This window comes from Rana temporaria, chromosome 7 (assembly GCF_905171775.1).
Source record: "Rana temporaria chromosome 7, aRanTem1.1, whole genome shotgun sequence".
NCBI classification, from domain to species: domain Eukaryota; kingdom Metazoa; phylum Chordata; class Amphibia; order Anura; family Ranidae; genus Rana; species Rana temporaria.
In genome coordinates this window covers 209,381,443-209,394,325 of record NC_053495.1, presented here as the reverse complement: position 1 = coordinate 209,394,325, position 12,883 = coordinate 209,381,443, and the positions used below count along the sequence as shown (strand labels likewise).

The window sequence follows — 12,883 nt, the reverse complement described above, 5'->3', positions numbered from 1 at the left end:
GGGGTACTGAGATTCAGGCAGGGATGCTGATATTTAGGTGGGGGTACTGATATTTTGGGGGGGGGGGGAGTGAGATTCGAGTCTGACAATATCAACACCAGGACCATCTATAACCCCCCCTCATTACATAGTATAGTCAAGCTCCTCACAGTGACTGTAGGGGGTAGGGCTAGGTGAAGAAGTGACTCCCCTCTACTCATTGTATAGCATAGCAAAAAGGGGGGATCTAGAGTGTAGTACAGGCAGTGTACCCATTGGGGTTGTGTTCTTGATATATGGGGGTAAGTATGGGTGGTGTACCCCTCAGGGTTGTGTTCACTGTATATGAGGGGTAGTATGGGCGGTGTCCCTCTCGGGGTTGTGTTCCTGGTATATTAGGAAGGTTGTACAGGCGTTGTATCAGTTAGAGTTGTGTCCTCACTATATGGGTGGTGTACCCTTCGGGGTTGTGTTCCCAGTATATGGGGAGGTAGTACAGGCGGTGTTCCCCTCTGGGTTGTTTTCCCGGTATATGGGGGTGGTGTACCCCTTGGGGTTGTGTCCCCAGTATATGGGGCATAGTACAGGCAGTGTACCCCTCGGGTTGTGTTCCTGATATATGGGGGTAGTAGGGGTGGTGTACCCTTCAGGGTTGTGTTTCCAGTATATGGGGGTAGTATGGGTGGTGTACCCTTTGGGGTTGTGTTTCCAGTATATGGGGGTGGTGTACCCCTCGGGGTTGTGTCCCCAGTATATGGAGGTTGTAGGGGCGGTGTACCCTTTTGGGGTTGTGTCCCCAGTATATGGGGGTAGTAGGGGTGGTGTACATCTCGGGTTGTGTCCCTAGTATATGGGAGTAGTATGGGCGGTGTACCCCACAGAGTTGTGTCCCCAGTATATGGAGGTAGTAGGGGCGGTGTACCCCTCGGGGTTGTGTCCCCAGTATATGGGGGTAGTAGGGGTGGTGTACACCTCTGGGTTGTGTCCCTAGTATATGGGAGTAGTATGGGTGGTGTACCCTTCAGGCTTGTGTTCCCGGTATTTAGGGGGGTAGTACGGGCTGTGTACCCCTTGGGGTTGTGTCCCCAAGATATGGGGTGTTGTACAGGCAGTGTACCCCTCGGGGTTGTGTTCCCGGTACATTGGGGGTAGTACGGGTGGTGTACCCCTCGGTGGTTGTATCTCTCGCTGTTCAGATCCTGGCTCCAGTTTCTTGTACTGAAGGACCCTGAACCTCCTGATCTCATATAGAGTACAAGTACCCCATGCCTCCTATTCATATATACACACTGATCAACCATGATGTTATGACCTTATAATATTGAGTGTATATACTGTATATATACAATATTATTTAATAAAAAAAAACACAATCTTCCCTTCAGTCATACATTCTGTCTATAATCAATGAGTAACCCTTCCATTGCTGGTCTTCTCTCAGTAGTCATCCTTTTCTTTCTGTGACAAGAGAACTAATAGATAGGATCCTTTATAGAGCCATCAGATGCTGGTGGTACCAGCCAGGCAGCATGGAGTCCACATTGGAGGCCCAACCTTCTCGAATTGGGAGCCATCAGACGCTGGTGTCATCAGCCAGGCCATATAGAGTCCACATTGGAGACCCAAACTTCTGGAATTGGGGGCCATCAGATGCTGGGGTCATCAGCCAGGCCATATAGAGCCCACATTGGAGGCCCAACCTTCTGTAATTGGGAGCCATCAGCCGCTGGTATCATCAGCCAGGCCATATAGAGTCCACATTGGAGGCCCAACCTTCTGGAATTGGGAGCCATCAGACGCTGGTGTCATCAGCCAGGCCATATAGAGTGCACATTGGAAGCCCAACCTTCTGGAATTTGGAGCCATCAGATGCTGGGGTCATCAGCCAGGCCATATAGAGTCCACATTGGAGACCCAACCTTCTGGAATTGGGAGCCATCAGATGCTGGGGTCATCAGCCAGGCCATATAGAGTCCACATTGGAGATCCAACCTTCTGGAATTGGGAGCCATCAGATGCTGGGGTCATCAGCCAGGCCATATAGAGTCCACATTGGAGACCCAACCTTCTGGAATTGGGAACCATCAGATGCTGGGGTCATCAGCCAGGCTTTATAGCGTTCACATTGGAGGCCCAACCCTTCAGGATATAGAGAGTCATCAGATGCTGATGTCATCAGCCGGGCCAAATGAAGTCCACATTGGAGACCCGATCTTCCAGAATAGAGAGCCATCAGACATCGGTGTCACCAGTCACTCTGTATAGAGCCCATAGTGGAGGCCCAACCTTCCACGATATGGAGCCATCAGACGCTGGTGTCATCAGCCAGACGGTATGGAGTCCACATTGGAGGCTCGCCTGTCCGGAATATTCTACGATACAAAATGGTCATCCTGGAGGTGGCTTCAGTGGCAGATTTTCTCCGTCATCTCTCTCTGTAGAAAGAAAAGTCTCTGGAATTATTTGTATTCTCATGGTGGGCAGAGAACATTCTAGAACATTCTACTCTAGGAAGAGAAATGTATGGGATCAGATGAGTCCAATTCTCAGAAGATCCCAGAGGAACACCATGTACAGGTTCTGGCTGTCCAGAGACTTCTATACTGGGGGGCGGCTGTACCTGTACAGTCAGCCAGTCCCATCAGAACTGAGGAACGTTGGGCCTCATTCCTCAGGGGTGTCCCTCAGACCCCTACCGTGGGTGGTCCACATCTACCTTTGTTACCCATAGCAACTGACATTGCAATTCATTTCAGAAATATGCTGTCTATGGGGCCCCTGAGTGGTCTGTAGGTCAGTCCCTTGTATTTCTGTACTCAGGATTTATCTATGGGGCCCCTGAGCAGTCTGTACGTCAGTCCCTTGTATTCCTGTACTCAGGATTTATCTATGGGGCCCCTGAGCAGTCTGTACGTCAGTCCCTTGTATTCCTGTACTCAGAATTTGTCTATGGGGCCCCTGAGCAGTCTGTACGTCAGTCGCTTGTATTCCTGTACTCAGGATTTGTCTATGGGGCCCCTGAGCAGTCTGTAAGTCAGTCGCTTGTATTCCTGTACTTAGGATTTATCTATGGGGCCCCTAAACGGTTTGTATGTCAGTCCTACGTATTCCTGTACTCAGGATTTATCTCTGGGGCCCCTAAGTGGTCTGTATTTCAGTCCCTTGTATTCCTGTACTCAGGATTTCTCTATGGGACCTGTATGTCCTCAGGATCTCTCCACGGGGCCCTTGAGTGGCCTGTATGTACTCAGGGTTTATGGGGCCCCTGAGTGGCCTGTATGTACTCAGGATTTCTCTATGGGCCCCTCAGTGCCCGGCTGTATGTACTCAGGATTTATGAGGCCCCTGAGTGGCCTGTATGTACTCAGGATCTCTCCATGGGGCCCCTGAGTGGCCTGTATGTACTTAGGTTTTTTGAGGGCCCTGAGCGGTCTGTATGTACTCAGGATTTATGGGGCCCCTGAATGGCCTGTGTGTACTCAGGATTTATGGGGCCCCTGAGTGGCCTGTATGTACTCAGGATTTATGGGGCCCCTGAGTGGCCTGTATGTCCTCAGGATCTCTCCATGGGGCCCCTGAGTGGCCTGTATGTACTTAGGATTTTTGGGGGCCCTGAGCGGCCTGTATGTACTCAGGATTTATGAGGCCCCTGAGTGGCCTGTATGTATTCAGTATTTATGGGGCCCCTGAGTGGCCTGTATGTATTCAGTATTTATGGGGCCCCTGAGTGGCCTGTATGTACTCAGGATTTATGGGGCCCCTGAGTGGCCTGTATGTACTCAGGATTTATGTGGCCCCTGAGTGGCCTGTATGTACTCAGGATTTATGGGGCCCCTGAGTGGCCTGTATGTACTCAGGATTTATGGGGCCCCTGAGTGGCCTGTATGTATTCAGGATTTATGGGGCCCCTGAGTGGCCTGTATGTATTCAGTATTTGTGGGGCCCCTGAGTGGCCTGTTTGTACTCAGGATTTATGGGGCCCCTGAGTGGCCTGTATGTACTCAGGATTTATGGGGCCCCTGAGTGGCCTGTATGTACTCAGGATTCATGGGGCCCCTGAGTGGCCTGTATGTACTCAGGATTCATGGGGCCCCTGAGTGGCCTGTGTGTACTCAGGATCTCTCCATGGGGCCCCTGAGTGGCCTGTATGTACTCAGGATTCATGGGGCCCCTGAGTGGCCTGTATGTACTCAGGTTTTTTGGGGCCCCTGAGTGCCCTGCTGTATGTACTCAGTATTTATGGGGCCCCTGAGTGGCCTGTATGTTGGGGGATGGGTTGTTCAGGTTGGATTTCCCCGTCCTCGGTGACACACGGGGACATCTGATAAGTCGGCTGAGTCACGGTGTTATTGATAGTGAGGATGATGTAATCCCGTCCTGACACGCGGGCCCCGTGACGCTCTCTCCGTCCATCAATCACACCTGTGTGGGGCCCCGGAGCCGAGCGAGGTGAGTGACAACCTGTGTGTGATGAGGAGAAACATCCAGAGGCTGCAGGGAGTGCTGCACTGTGTACACACAATGTCATCCATGCCCCAGATCCACTCAGCACTGAATCCCGGGGGGGGATACATTCACCAAGAAACTGGAGTCATTCTCTACTGAGGGGGGGGATATGATCTCCATGTATAAATACATAAGGGGGGGATATGATCTCCATGTATAAATACATTAGGGGGGGATATGATCTCCATGTATAAATACATAAGGGGGGATATGATCTCCATGTATAATACATAAGGGGGGGGGATATGATCTCCATGTATAAATACATAAGGGGGGGATATGATCTCCATGTATAAATACATAAGGGGGGGATATGATCTCCATGTATAAATACATAAGGGGGGATATGATCTCCATGTATAATACATAAGGGGGAGATATGATCTCCATGTATAAATATATAAGGGGGGGATATGATCTCCATGTATAATACATAAGGGGGGATATGATCTCCATGTATAAATACATAAGGGGGATATGATCTCCATGTATAAATATATAAGGGGGGGATATGATCTCCATGTATAAATACATAAGGGGGGATATGATCTCCATGTATAATACATAAGGGGGGATATGATCTCCATGTATAAATACATAAGGGGGGATATGATCTCCATGTATAAATATATAAGGGGGGGATATGATCTCCATGTATAAATACATAAGGGGGGATATGATCTCCATGTATAATACATAAGGGGGGATATGATCTCCATGTATAAATACATAAGGGGGGATATGATCTCTATGTATAAATATATAAGGGGGGGATATGATCTCCATGTATAAATACATAAGGGGGGATATGATCTCCATGTATAATACATAAGGGGGGATATGATCTCCATGTATAAATACATAAGGGGGGATATGATCTCCATGTATAAATATATAAGGGGGGGATATGATCTCCATGTATAAATACATAAGGGGGGATATGATCTCCATGTATAATACATAAGGGGGGGATATGATCTCCATGTATAAATACATAGGGGGGATATGATCTCCATGTATAATACATAAGGGGGGGATATGATCTCCATGTATAATACATAAGGGGGGATATGATCTCCATGTATAAATACATAAGGGGGGATATGATCTCCATGTATAAATACATAAGGGGGGGATATGATCTCCATGTATAATACATAAGGGGGGATATGATCTCCATGTATAAATACACAAGGGGGGGGGTATGATCTCCATGTATAATACATAAGGGGGGATATGATCTCCATGTATAATACATAAGGGGGATATGATCTCCATGTATAAATACATAAGGGGGATATGATCTCCATGTATAAATACATAAGGGGGGGATATGATCTCCATGTATAAATACATAAGGGGGGATATGATCTCCATGTATAAATACATAAGGGGGGATATGATCTCCATGTATAAATACATAAGGGGGGGATATGATCTCCATGTATAATACATAAGGGGGGATATGATCTCCATGTATAAATACATAAGGGGGGGATATGATCTCCATGTATAATACATAAGGGGGGATATGATCTCCATGTATAATACATAAGGGGGATATGATCTCCATGTATAATACATAAGGGGGGGGGATATGATCTCCATGTATAAATACATAAGGGGGGATATGATCTCCATGTATAAATACATAAGGGGGGGATATGATCTCCATGTATAAATACATAAGGGGGGGATATGATCTCCATGTATAAATACATAAGGGGGGGGGGATATGATCTCCATGTATAAATACATAAGGGGGGATATGATCTCCATGTATAATACATAAGGGGGGGATATGATCTCCATGTATAAATACATAAGGGGGGATATGATCTCCATGTATAAATACATAAGGGGGGATATGATCTCCATGTATAATACATAAGGGGGGGGATATGATCTCCATGTATAATACATAAGGGGGGGATATGATCTCCATGTATAAATACATAAGGGGGGATATGATCTCCATGTATAATACATAAGGGGGGGATATGATCTCCATGTATAAATACATAAGGGGGGGGTATGATCTCCATGTATAAATACATAAGGGGGGATATGATCTCCATGTATAAATACATAAGGGGGGATATGATCTCCATGTATAAATACATAAGGGGGGGGGATATGATCTCCATGTATAAATACATAAGGGGGGGGATATGATCTCCATGTATAAATACATAAGGGGGGGATATGATCTCCATGTATAATACATAAGGGGGGATATGATCTCCATGTATAATACATAAGGGGGGATATGATCTCCATGTATAAATACATAAGGGGGGGGATATGATCTCCATGTATAATACATAAGGGGGGATATGATCTCCATGTATAATACATAAGGGGGGATATGATCTCCATGTATAATACATAAGGGGGGGGGGATATGATCTCCATGTATAAATACATAAGGGGGGATATGATCTCCATGTATAAATACATAAGGGGGGGATATGATCTCCATGTATAAATACATAAGGGGGATATGATCTCCATGTATAAATACATAAGGGGGGATATGATCTCCATGTATAAATACATAAGGGGGGGGGATATGATCTCCATGTATAAATACATAAGGGGGGGATATGATCTCCATGTATAATACATAAGGGGGGGATATGATCTCCATGTATAAATACATAAGGGGGATATGATCTCCATGTATAAATACATAAGGGGGGATATGATCTCCATGTATAAATACATAAGGGGGGATATGATCTCCATGTATAAATACACAAGGGGGGGGATATGATCTCCATGTATAATACATAAGGGGGGGGATATGATCTCCATGTATAATACATAAGGGGGGGGGATATGATCTCCATGTATAAATACATAAGGGGGGATATGATCTCCATGTATAAATACATAAGGGGGGGATATGATCTCCATGTATAAATACATAAGGGGGGGATATGATCTCCATGTATAAATACACAAGGGGGATATGATCTCCATGTATAATACATAAGGGGGGGGGATATGATCTCCATGTATAATACATAAGGGGGGGATATGATCTCCATGTATAAATACACAAGGGGGGGGGGATATGATCTCCATGTATAAATACATAAGGGTTCCTCCCTCGGAGGAGTTGCCACGTCAGATCTGACGTCATCGCTCCGGAATCGTCGTCCTTGGGGGGGGCGGACTCACCAGCGGCTCCAGCTCCCGGTGGTCGATCAGGCTGAACTCGGTGATGAAATAGTAGAAGTGTTTGTAGCAGGTGTTGACGTGCGCCTCGGCTCCCACGCTGATAATGCCATCGAAGTGATGGATGTAGACGTGGACGAAGACGCGGAAAAGTCGGGTCAGGATTTTCGTACACACCTGCTGGAAGTTCTTCGGGAAAGGGACCCCTGTGAAATGTGACCATGAAAGAGAAGACGTCAATCCCCACAAATAAACTCGTCAAACGGAAGGAAAACGATACAAATAAATATGTGAAAAGTGTGTGGGGGAGGGGCAATTGTATGGCGCCCCCCGGAGTCAATACTTTGTAGAACCGCCTTTCTCTACAAGTCTTTTTGGGGATGTCTCTACCAGGGTATGAATACTTTTTCAAGGCACTGTGGGGGAGATTCAGATAGAGATACGCCGTCGTATCTCTGAGATCCGACGGTCGGATCTATGCGCCTGATTCATAGAATCAGGTTACGCATAGATCTCCCTTAGATCTGACAGGTGTAAGTGACTTACACCGTCGGATCTTAGGATGCAATATCCCGCCGGCCGCTAGGTGGCGCTTCCATTTGTATACGCAACGAATATGCAAATGAGGAGATCCGCCGATTCAGAAACGAACGCCCGCCCGTCCCTTTTTTTTTTTACGTCGCTTGCGTTCGGCTTTTTCCGGCGGATAGTTACCCCTGCTATATGCGGCCTATCCAATGTTAAGTATGGCCGTCGTTCCCGCGCCGAGTTTTGAATTTTTACGTCGTTTGCGTACGTCGATTCAGAATACGGCCGGACGCAAGTTACGCTCACGCCGAAACCACTGACGTCCTAGCGACGTCATTGGGAGCAATGCACGCTGGGGAAAAATTGCGGACGGCGCATGCGCATTTAAATCGGCGTGATTTAAATACTACACTTCCCCTAGCCGCGGAATTTGAATTCCGCCGTGGGATTTACGATCCGCCGGTGCAAGTTTCGAGGTAAGTGCTTTCTGATACTGCACTAGCCTCTCAAAATTGCGCCGGCGGTTGCGTAAGTCGTTTGCGAATAGGGCTGGACGTAATTTACGTTCACGTCGAAAGCAATGACGTTTTGCGGCGGATTCTCAAGCATGCGCACTGGGATTTTTTTACGTAAAATACGCGGGGTCAACTCAAATTTAAATAAAACACGCCCCCAACATCCCCATTTGAATTAGGCGGGCTTACGCCGCCACACATACGTTACGCCGCCGTAACTAAGGGCGCAAGTTCTTTCTGAATACAGAACTTGCGCCCAAAGTTAGAGCGGCGTAACGTATCAGAGATACGTTGCGCCAGCAGAAAGATCCGCTGATCTTTCTGAATCTGGCCCACAATCTTGTATCCCCCATGTTCCACGTAATGACTTTAATATTTGTATTATTATTATACAGGATTTATAGCGCCACCAACAGCTTACAAAGTGAAGGGCAGACAGTACAATTACAACACAAGAGGGTTAGGAGAGCCTTTCACCTGAGAGCTTACAATCTAATAGGGAGGGGGAAGTGATACAAAAGGTAATAACTGTGGGGGGATGAGCTAAAGGAGAAAGTAAAAAGTATACACTGGGGGGCAGCATAGACCTTTTAGGGATCACCTAATAAGTGGATAGAGTAGGAGATAGTCAGACTGATTGGGGTAGGGGGTTCCAGAGGATGGGAAAGGCTCTGGAGAAGTCCTGGAGGCGAGCATGGGGAGTTGTTAGTATTTGAATTTTATTGTTGGGTGAGCAGAAGCCAGTGGAGGGATTGGTAGAGAGGGGTGGAGGACACTGAATGGAGGCCAGTGGAGGATTTGTAGAGATGGTGGAGGACACTGAATGAGGCCAGTGGAGAGATTGGTAGAGAGGGGTGGAGGACACTGAATGGAGGCCAGTGGAGGGATCGTCAGAGAGGGGTGGGAGGACACTGAATGGAGGCTAGTGGAGGGATTGGTGGGTGGTGGAGGACACTGAATGGAGGCCAGTGGAGGGATTGGTAGAGAGGGGTGGAGGACACTGAATGGAGGCCAGTGGAGGGATTGGTAGAGAGGGGTGTAGGACACTGAATGAAGACCAGTGGAGGATTGGTAGAGAGGGGTGGAGGACACTGAATGGAGGCCAGTGGAGGGATTGGTAGAGAGGGGTGTAGGACACTGAATGAAGACCAGTGGAGGGATTGGTAGAGAGGGGTGGAGGACACTGAATGGAGGCCAGTGGAGGGATTGGTAGAGAGGGGTGGAGGACACTGAATGGAGGTCAGTGGGGGATTGGTAGAGAGGGGGTGGAGGACACTGAATGGAGGCCAGTGGAGGGATTGGTAGAGAGGGGTGGAGGACACTGAATGTAGGCCAGTGGAGGGATTGATAGAGAGGGGTGGTGAACACTGAATGGAGGCCAGTGGAGGGATTGGTAGGGAGGGGTGGAGGACACTGAACGGAGACCAGTGGAGGAATCGGCAGAGAGGGTTCATTGTGTAGCAGCCTCTACACCAGAGGTCTCCAAACGTTTCAATCCAAGGGCCAGTTTATTGTCCTTCAGACTTTAGGAGGGCCGAATTGCGGCCTGCGGGGGGCAGAAAATTTCCAGAGCCCAGCATCAGTGAGAGTAAATATGGCCTCAAGATTGGTGATCAGCAGGAGGAATAGTAGTGCCCCTTATTAGTAAGAGGAATAGTATCCCATCATTGGTATCAGTGGGAGGAATAGTGCCTCAAGGGCCAGATAAAGGCTAGAAAAGGGCCACCTCTGGCCCTTGGGCCGCAGTTTGGGGACCTCTGCTCTACACCGTCCCATCACCCCGTCTGGTTGACATTGGGTTACGCAGGACACTGTGAGCGCCGCCATCGCACATCTGTGGGGAGAACGGCCTGAGCTCTCCTCACCAGCTGTAGGAAATGTGCCCAGAAGTTCTCGTCTCTCGGGATTGTCTCGGCTCCATATATGGGACTTGTTACTCACCGAGCTGGAAAACCTTTAATTGGATGCAGTTGTAGAATTGTCTTCCCATCAATAATACAATCGGAATATTAATATCATTTCTGTTACATAAATGTTGTATTCTAATAAATAACAAATGTTTTCCATGGGAGAACAATGAAGATTTGTTACTTTATAATGGACCGGCGAGAGCCCAGAGTACGTCTGAGAGACGGGACTGTCTGAGGAGACGGGACTGTCTGAGGAGACGGACTGTCTGAGGAGACGGGACTGTCTGCCAGTGGAAGGGGCCGAGCGACTGTCCCATGTCACAACGTCTGATCGGGTTCATCTCAGTACAGGAGAAAGTCTGATTGGAGATGATGATGACAGTGGGGTAGATTCAGAAAGCAATTGCGTCTGCGTATCCATAGTTACGCAGCGCAATTGCTTAGTTGCGCCGGCGTAACGACTTTTCTGTATTCAGAGAGCTCGTTACGCCAACTGCAGCCTAAGATATGCGTGGCATAAGACTCTTATGCCGTCGTATCGTAGGCTGCATTCTTGCGATGGCCGCTAGGGGGCGTTCCCGTTGTGGTCAGCGTAGAGTATGCAAATTTCATACTAACGCTGATTCACTACCCTACGCGAGCCCTGCGTACGCAGTTTACGTCGTTTGCGTTCGTCGGGTTCTGCATAAGGCTGCTCCTGCTATTTGCAGAGGCAGCCAATGCTAAGTATACCCGTCGTTCCCGCGTCGCAAATTTTAAATTTTACGTCGTTTGCGTAAGTGAATCGTGAATGGCGCTGGACGCCATTTACGTTCACTTTGAAGCAAATGACGTCCTTGCGCTTCATTTGCCGCAATGCAGTCGGAAAGCTTCCGACGGAGCATGCGCACTACGTTCGGCGCGGGGAACGCGCCTAATTAAATGATCCACGCCCCCTACGGGATCATTTAAATTACGCGCGCTTACGCCGGCCATTTTATGGAGCGCCTCCGCAAATTACAGAGCTACTGCTTCCTGAATCAAGCGTAGCGCAAGTAATTTACGGAGGCGTAGCATAAAAACGTAACGCAGCGCCTCCGTAAAAAGTGCGCGGCACTACCTGAATCTACCCCAGTGATGATGAAGATAATGATGACGTTGGTTCTTCTGATGCTCCCTGTGAGAAGAGGTGTAATGTCCCTCCCCCCCCACAACACGCTCTGATCTAAAACACACAAGTCACTTCTATAAAGTGCACCACACGAGGGACGGGCCCCTTTACCCTTTAATGTCTACCTTCAATCAGGGCCAGTATATGATGGTTCTGATTGAGACATGGATGGGTGGAGACATGGATGGGTGGTGACATGGATGGGTGGAGACATGGATAGATGGAGACATGGATGGGTGGAGACATGGATGGGTGAAGACATGGAGGGGTGGAGACATGGATGGGTGGAGACATGGATGGATGGAGACTTGGATGGGTGGAGACATGGATGGATGGAGACATGGATGGGTGGAGACATGGATGGGGGAGAAGACATGGATGGGGAGAAACATGGATGGGTGGAGACATGATGGGGGAGAAGACATGGATGGGTGGAGACAAGGATGGGTGAAGACATGGAGGGGTGGAGACATGGATGGGTGGAGACATGATGGATGGAGACTTGGATGGGTGGAGACATGGATGGATGGAGACATGGATGGGTGGAGACATGGGATGGTGGAGACATGGATGGGTGAAGACATGGATGGGGGAGAAGACATGGATGGGGGAGAAGACATGGATGGGGGAGAAGACATGGATGGGTGGAGACATGGATGGGGGAGAAGACATGGATGGGTGGAGACATGGATGGGGGAGAAGACATGGATGGGGGAGAAGACATGGATGGGGAGAAGACATGGATGGGTGGAGACATGGATGGATGGAGACTTGGATGGGTGGAGACATGGATAGATGGGGGAGTTTGCTTTAAATATGGATTAGTGTTTTTGGTTTGTGGAGCTTACATGCAGTGTAACTTCACTTTAAACAGGGTTTCCTCTGCTCACTTACAGGGGCTGATAGGAGTGGCTTCAGAATTAAAGAGAACCTCCTACTCTGTGGGCAGATCTGACAGCAGAGGCCTCCCTGTTCACGAGAAGCTTGCATCGGAGGACGTGGTACCACGTGGCCTGCTGTGGTCACACTGATTTTCGGATCGGCTTTTATAATTCAGCATGGAGAGAGGAAACGTGAGCTCCTCCATTCCTCTTATCAGTTTGGTTGCCCTT

General features: G+C 48.2%; 1 long non-coding RNA gene across 1 annotated transcript; it reads right to left on the bottom strand.

The window, feature by feature from the left end:
- Nucleotides 1-1,314: 1,314 nt before the first annotated feature.
- Nucleotides 1,315-7,905, bottom strand: LOC120946140. The gene is made up of 2 exons (XR_005750646.1): nucleotides 7,672-7,905; nucleotides 1,315-2,414 (listed from the first exon to the last, which is right to left on the bottom strand). It is a non-coding gene; the product is annotated as an uncharacterized LOC120946140 (long non-coding RNA).
- Between the last annotated feature and the right edge of the window lie 4,978 nt (nucleotides 7,906-12,883).